Consider the following 11,137-nt stretch of genomic DNA (forward strand, 5'->3'; position numbering starts at 1 on the left):
CTCACACAATACTCTCTCTTCGGACAGGGGCCATAATTTCTGTGTCTATTTTGGATAGTATGAGTATAATAGGAATTGGGTTTTTAGGTTGCCCTTACAGGCTTGTATAGTTGAAGAGTGTTTAACATTTTAGGGCAGTTGCAGAGAACAGAGTAAAAAAGAGAAGTCATAGATGGATGAGTATGAAGGACAAAGAAGTTCATGTGTCAAGTGGAGGTTGCATTTTGGGTAGTACTTGGAGATAGTGAAGAAATTGAGAATAGTGTTGCATTGCAACACTCCTCTTAGGGTACGTGCCCATAATCAGGAAGTAGCAGAGCATTGGGTCCAGCGTATTTTTGCTGTGTCCAAAATGCTGCATTCTAATCACTCAGACAAACCAACTTCTTCAAACCAGAATACATGTTAATCCATAATACCTCAATCCCAGTGGTAGAGGGTGTAATAGTAACAGTGGGCACTCTCATATACAAGATTACAACCAAAGAATAAAGAGTACAAAAATCCATGAAAATAACACGAAAATGTAATTAGTTTACATAAAAATGAACACAGTAACAATACATTTAAAGACAAAGTAGAAAAAGTGACCACAACAGGTGTATCACACAAGGTCCACCTGCATAATAAAGGATGGGGAAGCAAACTATGGTAACAAGCTTAAAGGAGGAAAGTAATGTGGGAAAGAGGGGGGAGAAAGTTTTAAAGTGCCAGTGCAAATCACTCCCACATATCCCAACACACTTACAGACACCAGCCTGCACAAAGTACAGTAATCAGTAATTCCTCCAATGACTAAACAGGTCACAGCAAGTTATAAGTGCAGCGCCCCAGAGTCCTGGTCGTTGCAGTACTGATGCTCCGCCGCTAAGGGGAGTGTTGGTACGTCTGATGGCACTGAAGGAATTCACCTGACCAGGTATCACAGACACCAATACACTTCATAGTCTGGCCTCCAGGGGGAGCTAAGGGTGCTATGTATTAGGCCACTCCTCACAGTCTGGTAAAACTGGGGGTTAGATAGGAAGTTAGACAGAAAGCTGACTGGGTTGGAACCAGGCAACATCCTGTGGCAGAGGGTGTTGCAGGGGAAGATTCAGGGGGGTCCCTGTCAGGGGTGGGATCCTGACAGAGGCCTAGCGAATAGAAGGAACGTTACGGGACCGCGCCTGCACTTCATTGCGGCGGTACCCCAAGAAAGGACAAGAAGCAAGGTTTATTGTGAAGAGTGAGAAACGAGATCAACGCAACAAGGAGATAACGCCAGTAGGAGTCGTGCTGTAAGACCGAGGCAACATCCTACTGAGGCGCGTAGCCGGTGGCCGGAACGCCTAGGAAGTATTGAGCTCCAAGCCTTATTTCAAACCAACGGCAGGACAGTCAGTTATAGGCGGGCTGTCTCACCTAAATCACCTAAGCAGACATAGGGGGCAACAGTGGGAGAGGGGCGACTCTAGGGTCCCGGAAGAACTCCAGGCCTACCCGTTATACGGGTGCATAGTAGCCATATCATCTGGGGGACGGAGAAGAACATCAGAACATATACAAGTTGTGAGAAAGAACATCAGAAACAGACACAACAGTTGTGAGGACTATCCTGTGGTGCTCAGCAGGGAAGGACTACAACACACAAGCGCTAGAAGGAAGGCACAGATTTCCACCTGCAAAGGGAACTCTGGAGGTGCCATCGGACCGGCCGGTCTCAGACAGCCCTGTTAACCGTACTCCGGATTGAGGATCCTGAAGCCTTCAGTAAAGAGGTAAAGAGACTGCAACCTTGTGTCCTCGTTATTCATCGCACCCTGCACCACACATCATCATTCTCAACTTCTACTGGACGCCCCTCAGCAGGGTCACGGACGGGGTCTAGCCACCGTCACACTCCCAGAACCGAGACAGAGAGGCCCGGTACCGGGTACCCCTCGGCCCTGCGACAGTGGGGGCGCTCCAATAATCATACCAAAAGCCTGCTCTTACCCATAGTGTCCTTATTAGAGACCAAGTGTGCGCAGCTCCAACACGCGTTTCGCGTGAGCTTCTTCTGGGAGCTGTACTGAATAGTGCACTGCCCTGTCTTTATATACATGCCTTTATTAGTCACATTAAAGTCGGGGCATGCACAACACGCCGCGGTCACGGCCTGCATCATATCCGGCCTCACTGAAGCAGCAGGGGAGGGTGAACCCTCTGACGTCATTACCCAAGCTGCCCCAGGTGACGAGACCTTCAACGAGGTGGTGAGAAAACCGCGCGCACTGCGCATGCACACTAATGTGAAAGTGCCATCTTAAGTCAGGGAAAATGAGACTGTGGCCATCTTTCGTAAGGGCATCTAGGAATACTTCTACACGTAATACAGCCCTTAATAACCCATCGTATAATGAGTAAAAAAGTATTTTATATATAAAAATCTATTTCCCTATCAATTTAATAGCGCAGCACCAAGCTGTATATTGAGTTTTAATAAAAGAGAAAAAGGGCAGCATTACATCATTTGGACTGAGATCCATACTAACCCAAATTTACCCAATAAAGGGGATAGATATAAAAAAGAGAACCTCAACAATTAATATCAATAAAATATGTTATACCACTAGTGTATTACAACAAGAAACCCATCAGAGGTTAATTTAAAGTGACAGTGCATTGCAAAATTGAAGTGACACAATAAATGAAAAATACATACAAAAAAGGAGTGGGGAAGTGTAGGGGAAAGGGAGTGTAAACGCATATAATAAAAAATATGATAAGGCCAGTATAGAAACTGGAGAAACTCCTATAACATAGAGCATACAAATAATGTGACATAAGTATATATGGAGTGAAAAAAATATTGAATATCATGCATGAATCTCATCAACATAGTTCATTACCTAGAATAATAAAATCAGAATAGATGAATAAGCAATTAGATGTTTTTGATATGTGTCCCCTTTATTGGGTAAATTTGGCTTAGTATGGATCTCAGTCCAAATGATGTAATGCTGCCCTTTTTCCCTTTTATTAAAACTGAATATACAGCTTGGTGCTGCGCTATTAAGTTGATAGGGAAATAGATTTTTATATATAAAATACCTTTTTAATCATTATATGTGGGTTTTATTTATGATATGATCTATATGCGATGGGTTATTAAGGGCTGTATTATGTGTAGAAGTATTCCTAGATGCCCTTACCAAAGATGGCCACAGTCTCATTTTCCCTGACTTAAAATGGCACTTTCACATTAGTGCGCAGTGCGTGCGGGTTTCTTGCAACCTCGTTGAAGGTCTCGTCACCTGGGGCAGCTTGGGTAATGACGTCAGAGGGTTCACCCCCCCTGCTGCTTCAGTGAGGCCGGATATGATGCGGGCCGTGACCGTGGCGTGATGCGCATGCCCCGACTTTAATGTGACTAATAATGGCATGTATATAAAGACAGGACAGTGCACTATTCAGTACAGCTCCCAGAAGAAGCTCACGCGAAACGCGTGTTGGAGCTGCGCACACTTGGTCTCTAATAAGGACACTATGGGTTTTGGTATGATTATAACTTGCTGTGACCTTTTTAGTCATAGGAGGAATTACTGATTACTGTACTTTGTGCAGGCTGGTGTCTGTAAGTGTGTTGGGATATGTGGGAGTGATTCGCACTGGCACTTTAAAACTTTCTCCCCCCTCTTTCCCACATTACTTTCCTCCTTTAAGCTTGTTACCATAGTTTGCTCTCCCATCCTTTATTATGCAGGTGGACCTTGTGTGATACACCTGTCGTGGTCACTTTTTCTACTTTGTCTTTAAATGTATTGTTACTGTATTCATTTTTATGTAAATTAATTACATTTTCGTGTTACTTTTATCTTTGGATTTTTGTACTCTGTTTATTCTTTGGTTGTATTCTAATCACGCAGCTAAATCCACATGTGTTCATTGAACATTGCGGATTTACCACTTCCAATACATTCTACAGTAATTTGGAAATTTGACGTGCTGGGGCTTGTAAACCAGTGCCACGGGTGAATTTACAGAGTGGTAAATAGCAGCACATTGGGCATGGGATTTATACAAATCCCATCCACTGTGCTCAATCGCATAAAACCAGCCTCTAGCCATGTCATCAGAGTTCCGAACCTTCTCTGGCATTAATATCAGCTCCCAAAATGAGTGTCGGGATATTCATGGTATAGGTTTCTATGGCCATGCAGCTGTATGCAGGTCTAACATCAAGGACTTTGCCAATGCTTCAGCACAAGACATTTTGGACAATTTTATTCTCCTAACTTTGTGGGAACAATTTGGGGAAGTTCCATTCCTGTTCTAGCATGAGTGTACCCTACTGCAAAAAGTAAGGTCCAACAACCATCGAACACCTCTGAGATGAGCTAGAATGGAAATTGTGAGCTAGGCCCTCTCATCCTTTCATCTAACATCAGTGTCTGACCTCATAAATGCTCTTTTAGATGAATGGGTAGACATTCCTACAGATGCTGCAAAATCTTATAGATTGTGGAAGATGCAAAGGAGTAATGAATACTTTGGTGCTTGATAATTTGTGAATCCTTCATAGTTTTCCATATTTTGGCATACATTTAAAACTAGATCAGGTTTTCATACAAGTCCTAAAGGTAGATAAAAAGGAAGAAGTCTAACAAATGAGTAAATTTTTTTTATTGAGGACAATGATCCAATATACCAGAGTATCAAAAGTATGTGAACCTTTAGGATTAGAAGATATTTTAAAGGTAACATTAGAGTCTGGTGTTTTCAATCAATGGGAAAACAATCAGGTATGAGTGGGAGAACTGTTCAATTTAAAGAACAGCGATTTATCGAATGAAGGAGATTTTTCGAATAAAGGAGATTTTTAGGAACTCAGAACAAGAGTTGTTGTTGTTAATCAGGCTGGATAAAGTTCTAAAACCAAAAGTCAGATTGTATGCAAATAGAGGAAATTCAAGATCATTATTGCCCTGCCAAGAAGTGGTCAACCAATAATGAGTAAAAAAGGAACCCAAGATAACCTCTAAGCAACTTATTAACCTCTTCCTGCAAACCACCGTACATATACTGTTTCACGATCGCGCGGGCTCATGCTAAGTGCCGCTGCAATTAAATGCTGGTGGCAGCTCTATATGAGAGCTAAGACCTTGCAGCAGTGCCCATGATTGATGCTTGCACCGATTGCTGGCATTTCAATAGTGACAGCGACGTCGATGGGCATCGCAGAGGGAGGGAGCTCCCTCTCTGTTCCCATCAGCCCAAAGTGATGGCAATCTCCATGGTGACCCCGAGCTGAAAGATGGCAGCGAGATCACCCAGGGATAGTGGCCAGTAAGCTCCTGCTCAGAGCAGGAGCTGACACACCTCCTCCCTGCCTGCGATGCAGAGATCTAATGCCCTGCATTTCTTTTGCATTAGATCAGTTTTAGTACTTAGTATTAAGGCTGTGTGCACACGCTGCAGATTTCCTGCGGATCCGCAGCGGTTTTTTTCGCGCAGAAACCCTGCAGATCCGCAAGTGATTTACAGTACAATGTAAATCAATGGAAAAAAAATGCTGCGCTAATGGTCGGGAAAATTCCGCATGGAAAACGTAGGGGATTAAAAGAAGGAGCATGTCAATTCTTTGTGTGGATCTGCAGCGTTTCTGCACCCATTCCATAATAGAAATCCGCAGGAGTAAAAATGCATGAAATCCGCACAAAATCCACATAAAAAACGCGCAGATTTTGACCTGCGTTTTCTGCCAAGAGATGCAGAATCCGCACTGAAAATTCCACAGGCAAATCCGCAACGTGTGCACATACCCTAAATCAGCAGTCAGGGCAGGGAAAGTTGATGACCCATCCTAGGACAATGTAAAAAAAAGTTAAAAAAGGTAATTAAAAATTGTAAAAATATTTTTAAAAATCACAAAATAAAGAACAAAAAAAGAAAAAATATTAATACATTAAATACATTTATGTAAAAACAAAAATAAGCAAAAAGGTACACATATCCGATATCTTCGCATCCAGAATGATGACCTGACCTATAAAACTGTAACACTAGTTAGTAGAGATGAGCCACCTCCCTAGTGTTCGGGTTCGGTTCGGTCCGTTGGACAGGGACGTGTTCGACGAACTGTTCTTCGAATGTTCGACGAACACCGTCGAACCCCATTGAAACCAATGGCAGGCAAACACAAACACATACAAACACATGGAAAACAAATAGAAAACACCTTAAAAGGTGTCCGAAAGCTGACAAACTGCTCAGAAGACACAACAAACACATGGAAAAGTCACAACTACATATAGTCATGCGAAAAGAAAAGAGGTGGAGGAGTAAAAGGAGGAGGAGACACAGATATAGGCATGTCATGCCCTTCTAAAATCAAGAAAGGCTGGAGTAAAAATTTAAACTCACTCTACCAACACCCAGATGTCTTGACAAAAAAAATAAAAAAATAAATATCTTTAGTTAGAATGGCGGCGGGTCCATTCAGAACACTTTCCTTAGAAGACGTAGTGGTACCCCAGTTGGGAGTTGTGCCAAAAAATGAACCCAATACATTCAGACTAATCCAACATTTGTCATATCCAAGGGGCAGGTCAGTAAATGACAACTTTGTACTATGTACTGTACCTCCTTTGACGAGGCAATCAGGAGAGTCAAGAATTTGGTAAAGGGCACCCTAATGGCCAAAACAGACATTGAGGGGGTGTTCCGGTTACTACCTCTGCCTCCGAATAGTGTCCTTCCATTGGGCTGCTTCTGTGAAGGAGCATACTACGTAGATCGCTGTTTGCCCATGGGGTGCTTCATATCCTGTTCACTATTTGAGGCGTTTAATTGCTTCCTTGAATGTGTTGTCATGGACGTTTGTAAGGCGGCACATATTATCCATTACCTCGACAACTTCTTATGCCTGGGCTGAAAAGATTTGCCACAGTGTGAAAACACGCAGTAGTCCAACTGTGAGAAGGAGAGAGCTGGAGGGAGAGTGGGCACCCCAGAGCCGAGGGGTTAGATTGAGAAAGAAAGAAGGCGTAGCTTGCTTCATGGGTGGGGTACGCAGCTGAGTAGCACAAAATTCTACTAGGCCCAAAAGGATTTCCTGGGCTAGATGCCATTACAAAATAGTACTTAGGTAAACAGGCGGTGTAGCTTGCTTCATGGGTGGGGTACTCTGCTGAGTAGCAGAAATTGCTACTAGGCCCAAAAGGAATTCCTGGGCCAGATGCCGTTAAAAAATAGTACTTAGGGAAACAGGCGGTGTAGCTTGCTTCATGGGTGGGGTACGCTGCTGAGTAGCACAAAATTCTACTGGGCCCAAAAGGATTTCCTGGGCTAGATGCCGTTAAAAAAGAGTACTTAGGTAAACAGGCTGAGTAGCTTGCTTCATGGGTGGGGTACTGTGCTGAGTAGCACAAAATGCTATTAGGTATAAAACAATTTCCTGGGCTAGATGCAGTTAAAAATTAGTAATTAGATCAACAGGAGGTGTAGCATGCTTCATGGGTGGGGTACGCTGCTGAGTAGCACTAAATTCTACTAGGCCCAAAAGGATTTTCCGGGCTAGATGCCGTTACAAAATAGTAGTTAGGTAAACAGGCGGTGTAGCTTGCTTCATGGGTGTGGTACGCTGCTGAGTAGCACCAAATTCTACTAGGCCCAAAAGGATTTCCTGGGCCAGATGCCGTTAAAAAATAGTACTTAGGTAAACAGGTGGTGTAGCTTGCTTCATGGGTGGAGTACTGTGCTGAGTAGCACAAAATACTATTAGGTACAAAACGATTTCCTGGGCTAGATGCAGTTAAAAATTAGTAATTAGATCAACAGGTGGTGTAACTTGCTTCATGGGTGGGGTACGCTGCTGAGTAACACCAAATTCTACTAGGCCCAAAAGTATTTCCTGGGCCAGATGCCATTAAAAATAGTACTTAGGGAAACAGGCGGTGTAGCTTGCTTCATGGGTGGGGTACGCTGCTGAGTAGCACCAAATTCTACTAGGCCCAAAAGGATTTCCTGGGCCAGATGCCGTTAAAAATAGTACTTAGGTAAACAGGCGGTGGGTGGCTCGGCTACTCTGCTAACTAGCAGACACTGAAGCTTTGGAGCAGACCTCTGAATCCCAGGCCATAGTATGAGTAAACAACTCTGCAGACGACCCCACCCACCTGGAACTGACAATGGCAACGTCATGTAAAACTCAGCAAGGGGACTAAATAAAAGAGTCTCCATTTTTTCAAAAAATTCGGCCACAGACACCACTTAAGTGGCATCAATTTCGCCAGAGTTTTTTAAAACGGTTGGTGAGGTGATTTTCAAAAATCATCAAGCTTTTAGTCTCCCCAAGATGACACAGGGGTAGAAAAGTCCTTGCGGATCCAGGATTTGTTCATCTTGATGAACGTTAGTCTGTCTACATTGTCACTGGACAGCCGCGTGCGCTTATCTGTCAGCACACCACCAGCAGCGCTGAACTCACGTTCAGAGAGAATGCTGGCTGCAGGGCACGACAAGATCTCCAAGGCGTGAGTGGCGAGCTCAGGCCATTTTTCAAGATTGGAAGCCCAAAATGAGCAAGGGTCCAGTTCCACAGTCATGGCATCAATGTTAACTTGGAGATACTCTTGTACCATCCTCTCTAGGCGTTGGCTGTGCGTCATACTTCTTGTCTCCTGTGGCCTTGCAAAGGATGGTCTAAAAAAATTTTGAAACGATTGGAAAAAATTGCTGTTACCACCAGATACGATGTTACTGTTACGGTTAGAGTGATGACTCGATAGTCCCACGGTTGGCAAGTTAGAACTCAGAGATTGACTACGTGCACCACTGGTGTTTTGTGGAAAAGCAGATGTTAGATTCTGTAACAGTCTCTGCTGATACTCCTGCATGAGAGAATCCCTTTCTATGGCAGGAATTATTTCGCCAAATTTGCTTTGGACTGGGGATCTAAGAGTGTGGCAACCCAGTAGTCGGCATTACTTCGGATTCTGACAATCCAAGGGTCATGTTGCAGGTAATGTAGCAACAAGGCACTTTTGGTGTGTCTTGCGCATCCAGGAGGACCAAGTCCTTGTTGTCTTGGTGGTGGCGAGGTGAGAATCATGCTTCCTTCGTCTGCCCTCTCCCCCCAACCTCGCACAACAGAAATTTGATCAAGGTCTCCCTCATCTGATGAGTCTTCCATGCCCAGCGCCTGTTCATCCTCCACTTCTTCCTCACCTCCTGCACCTTCCTCAACAGTTTGGCTGCTACCATGCGCCCTCGGTAATCCCTTTCCCCCAGCCTCCAATGCCAGCCGCCTTGGTGCTGCCAACCTTCTTGACCTTGGAGATATGATCCCTTCCGCATATGATTCCTCCCGTTCCTCCTCCTCCTCTTGTTCCACCACCTGACTCCGAACACTGTGTAAGGTGTGCTCCAGCATGTAAATCACCGGAATGGTCATGCTGATAATGGCATCGTCAGCACTAAACATCTTCGTTGCTATTTCAAAACTGTGCAGAAGGGTGCATAGGTCCCTGATCTGAGACCACTCCTGCAGCGTGATTTGCCCCACCTCTTGAGCTCGTTGGCCCAGGCTATACGTCATAATGTATTGCACCAGGGCTCGTCGGACAGTGCAAACACTGCTCCTAGGCCCAAAACTATTAACTGGATTAGATGCAGTAAAAATTGAGATACACAGGCGGTATAATTTGTTTCACAGGCGGGCTACTCTGCTGACGTGCAGACACTGCTCCTAGACCCAAAACCATTAACTGGATTAGATGCAGTAAAAATAGAGATACACAGGCGGTATAGTTTGTTTCACAGGCAGGCTACTCTGCTGACGTGCAGACACTGCTCCTAGGCCCAAAACTATTAACTCGATTAGATGCAGTAAAAATTGAGATACACAGGCGGTATAGTTTGTTTCACAGGCGGGCTACTCTGCTGACGTGCAGACACTGCTCCTAGGCCCAAAACTATTAACTGGATTAGATGCAGTAAAAATTGAGATATACAGGTGGTATAGTTAGTTTCCCAGGCGGGCTATTCTGCTGACGTGCAGACACTGCTCCTAGGCCCAAAACTATTATCTGGATTAGATGCAGTAAAAATAGAGATACACAGGCGGTATAGTTTGTTTCACAGGTGGGCTACTCTGCTGACATGCAGACACTGCTCCTAGGCCCAAAACTATTAACTCGATTAGATGCAGTAAAAATAGTGATACACAGGCGGTATAGTTTGTTTCACAGGCGGGCTACTCTGCTGACGTGCAGACACTGCTCCTAGGCCCAAAACTATTAACTGGATTAGATGCTGTGCATACTCTGTGTGACCACTGCTGCAGATTATTTATTTGCACTGGTGTGCCAAGCGGCCAATCCCTGATTGTAGGCTGGCTGTCTCATTTGGTATTACCACACCTGTGTAGTCGCCATCTTTTACTTGGGCCCTCTGCACCATGAAAGTGCATTTGATTTGAGGCCTAGACAGGTAAGCACCTTTGCCTGTTTTTCTGTGGTGTTTTTTCTAGAATAGTGGAGGTTTTTTCCTCCTTTTTTTTTTTTTTTTTCCTCCTGTTGTGGTTTTTGCTGTTAGACTAGGACTGGCAAGCGTGAGGACCCGTGACGTGGGTTGCCAGCTTATGTATTGTGGCCATAATATTAACTAATACCTTACATTTTGTGATATGTTCTTGTGCACTTTTTTTACTTTTACTTTTTGAGGTGCAGTTGGGCCCTGATGGCTTTGTAAGTTGTGGCTTCTGTTCACACAGGACGCATTACAGTTAGCACTGGCCAGCCCGCCACATGGCGTTACTAATAGGCTATGATCCAGTTGCTGTGCATACTCTGTGTGACCACTGCTGCAGATTATTTATTTGCACTGGTGTGCCAAGCGGCCAATCCCTGATTGTAGGCTGGCTGTCTCATTTGGTATTACCACACCTGTGTAGTCGCCATCTTTTACTTGGGCCCTCTGCACCATGAAAGTGCATTTGATTTGAGGCCTAGACAGGTAAGCACCCTTGCCTGTTTTTGTATGGTGTTTTTTCTAGAATAGTGGAGGTTTTTTCCTCCTTTTTTTTTTTTTTTTCCTCCTGTTGTGGTTTTAACTGGATTAGATGCAGTAAAAATTGAGATACATAGGCGGTATAGTTTGTTTCCCAGGTGGG

Source organism: Ranitomeya variabilis, chromosome 3 (assembly GCF_051348905.1).
Source record: "Ranitomeya variabilis isolate aRanVar5 chromosome 3, aRanVar5.hap1, whole genome shotgun sequence".
Lineage (NCBI taxonomy): Eukaryota > Metazoa > Chordata > Amphibia > Anura > Dendrobatidae > Ranitomeya > Ranitomeya variabilis.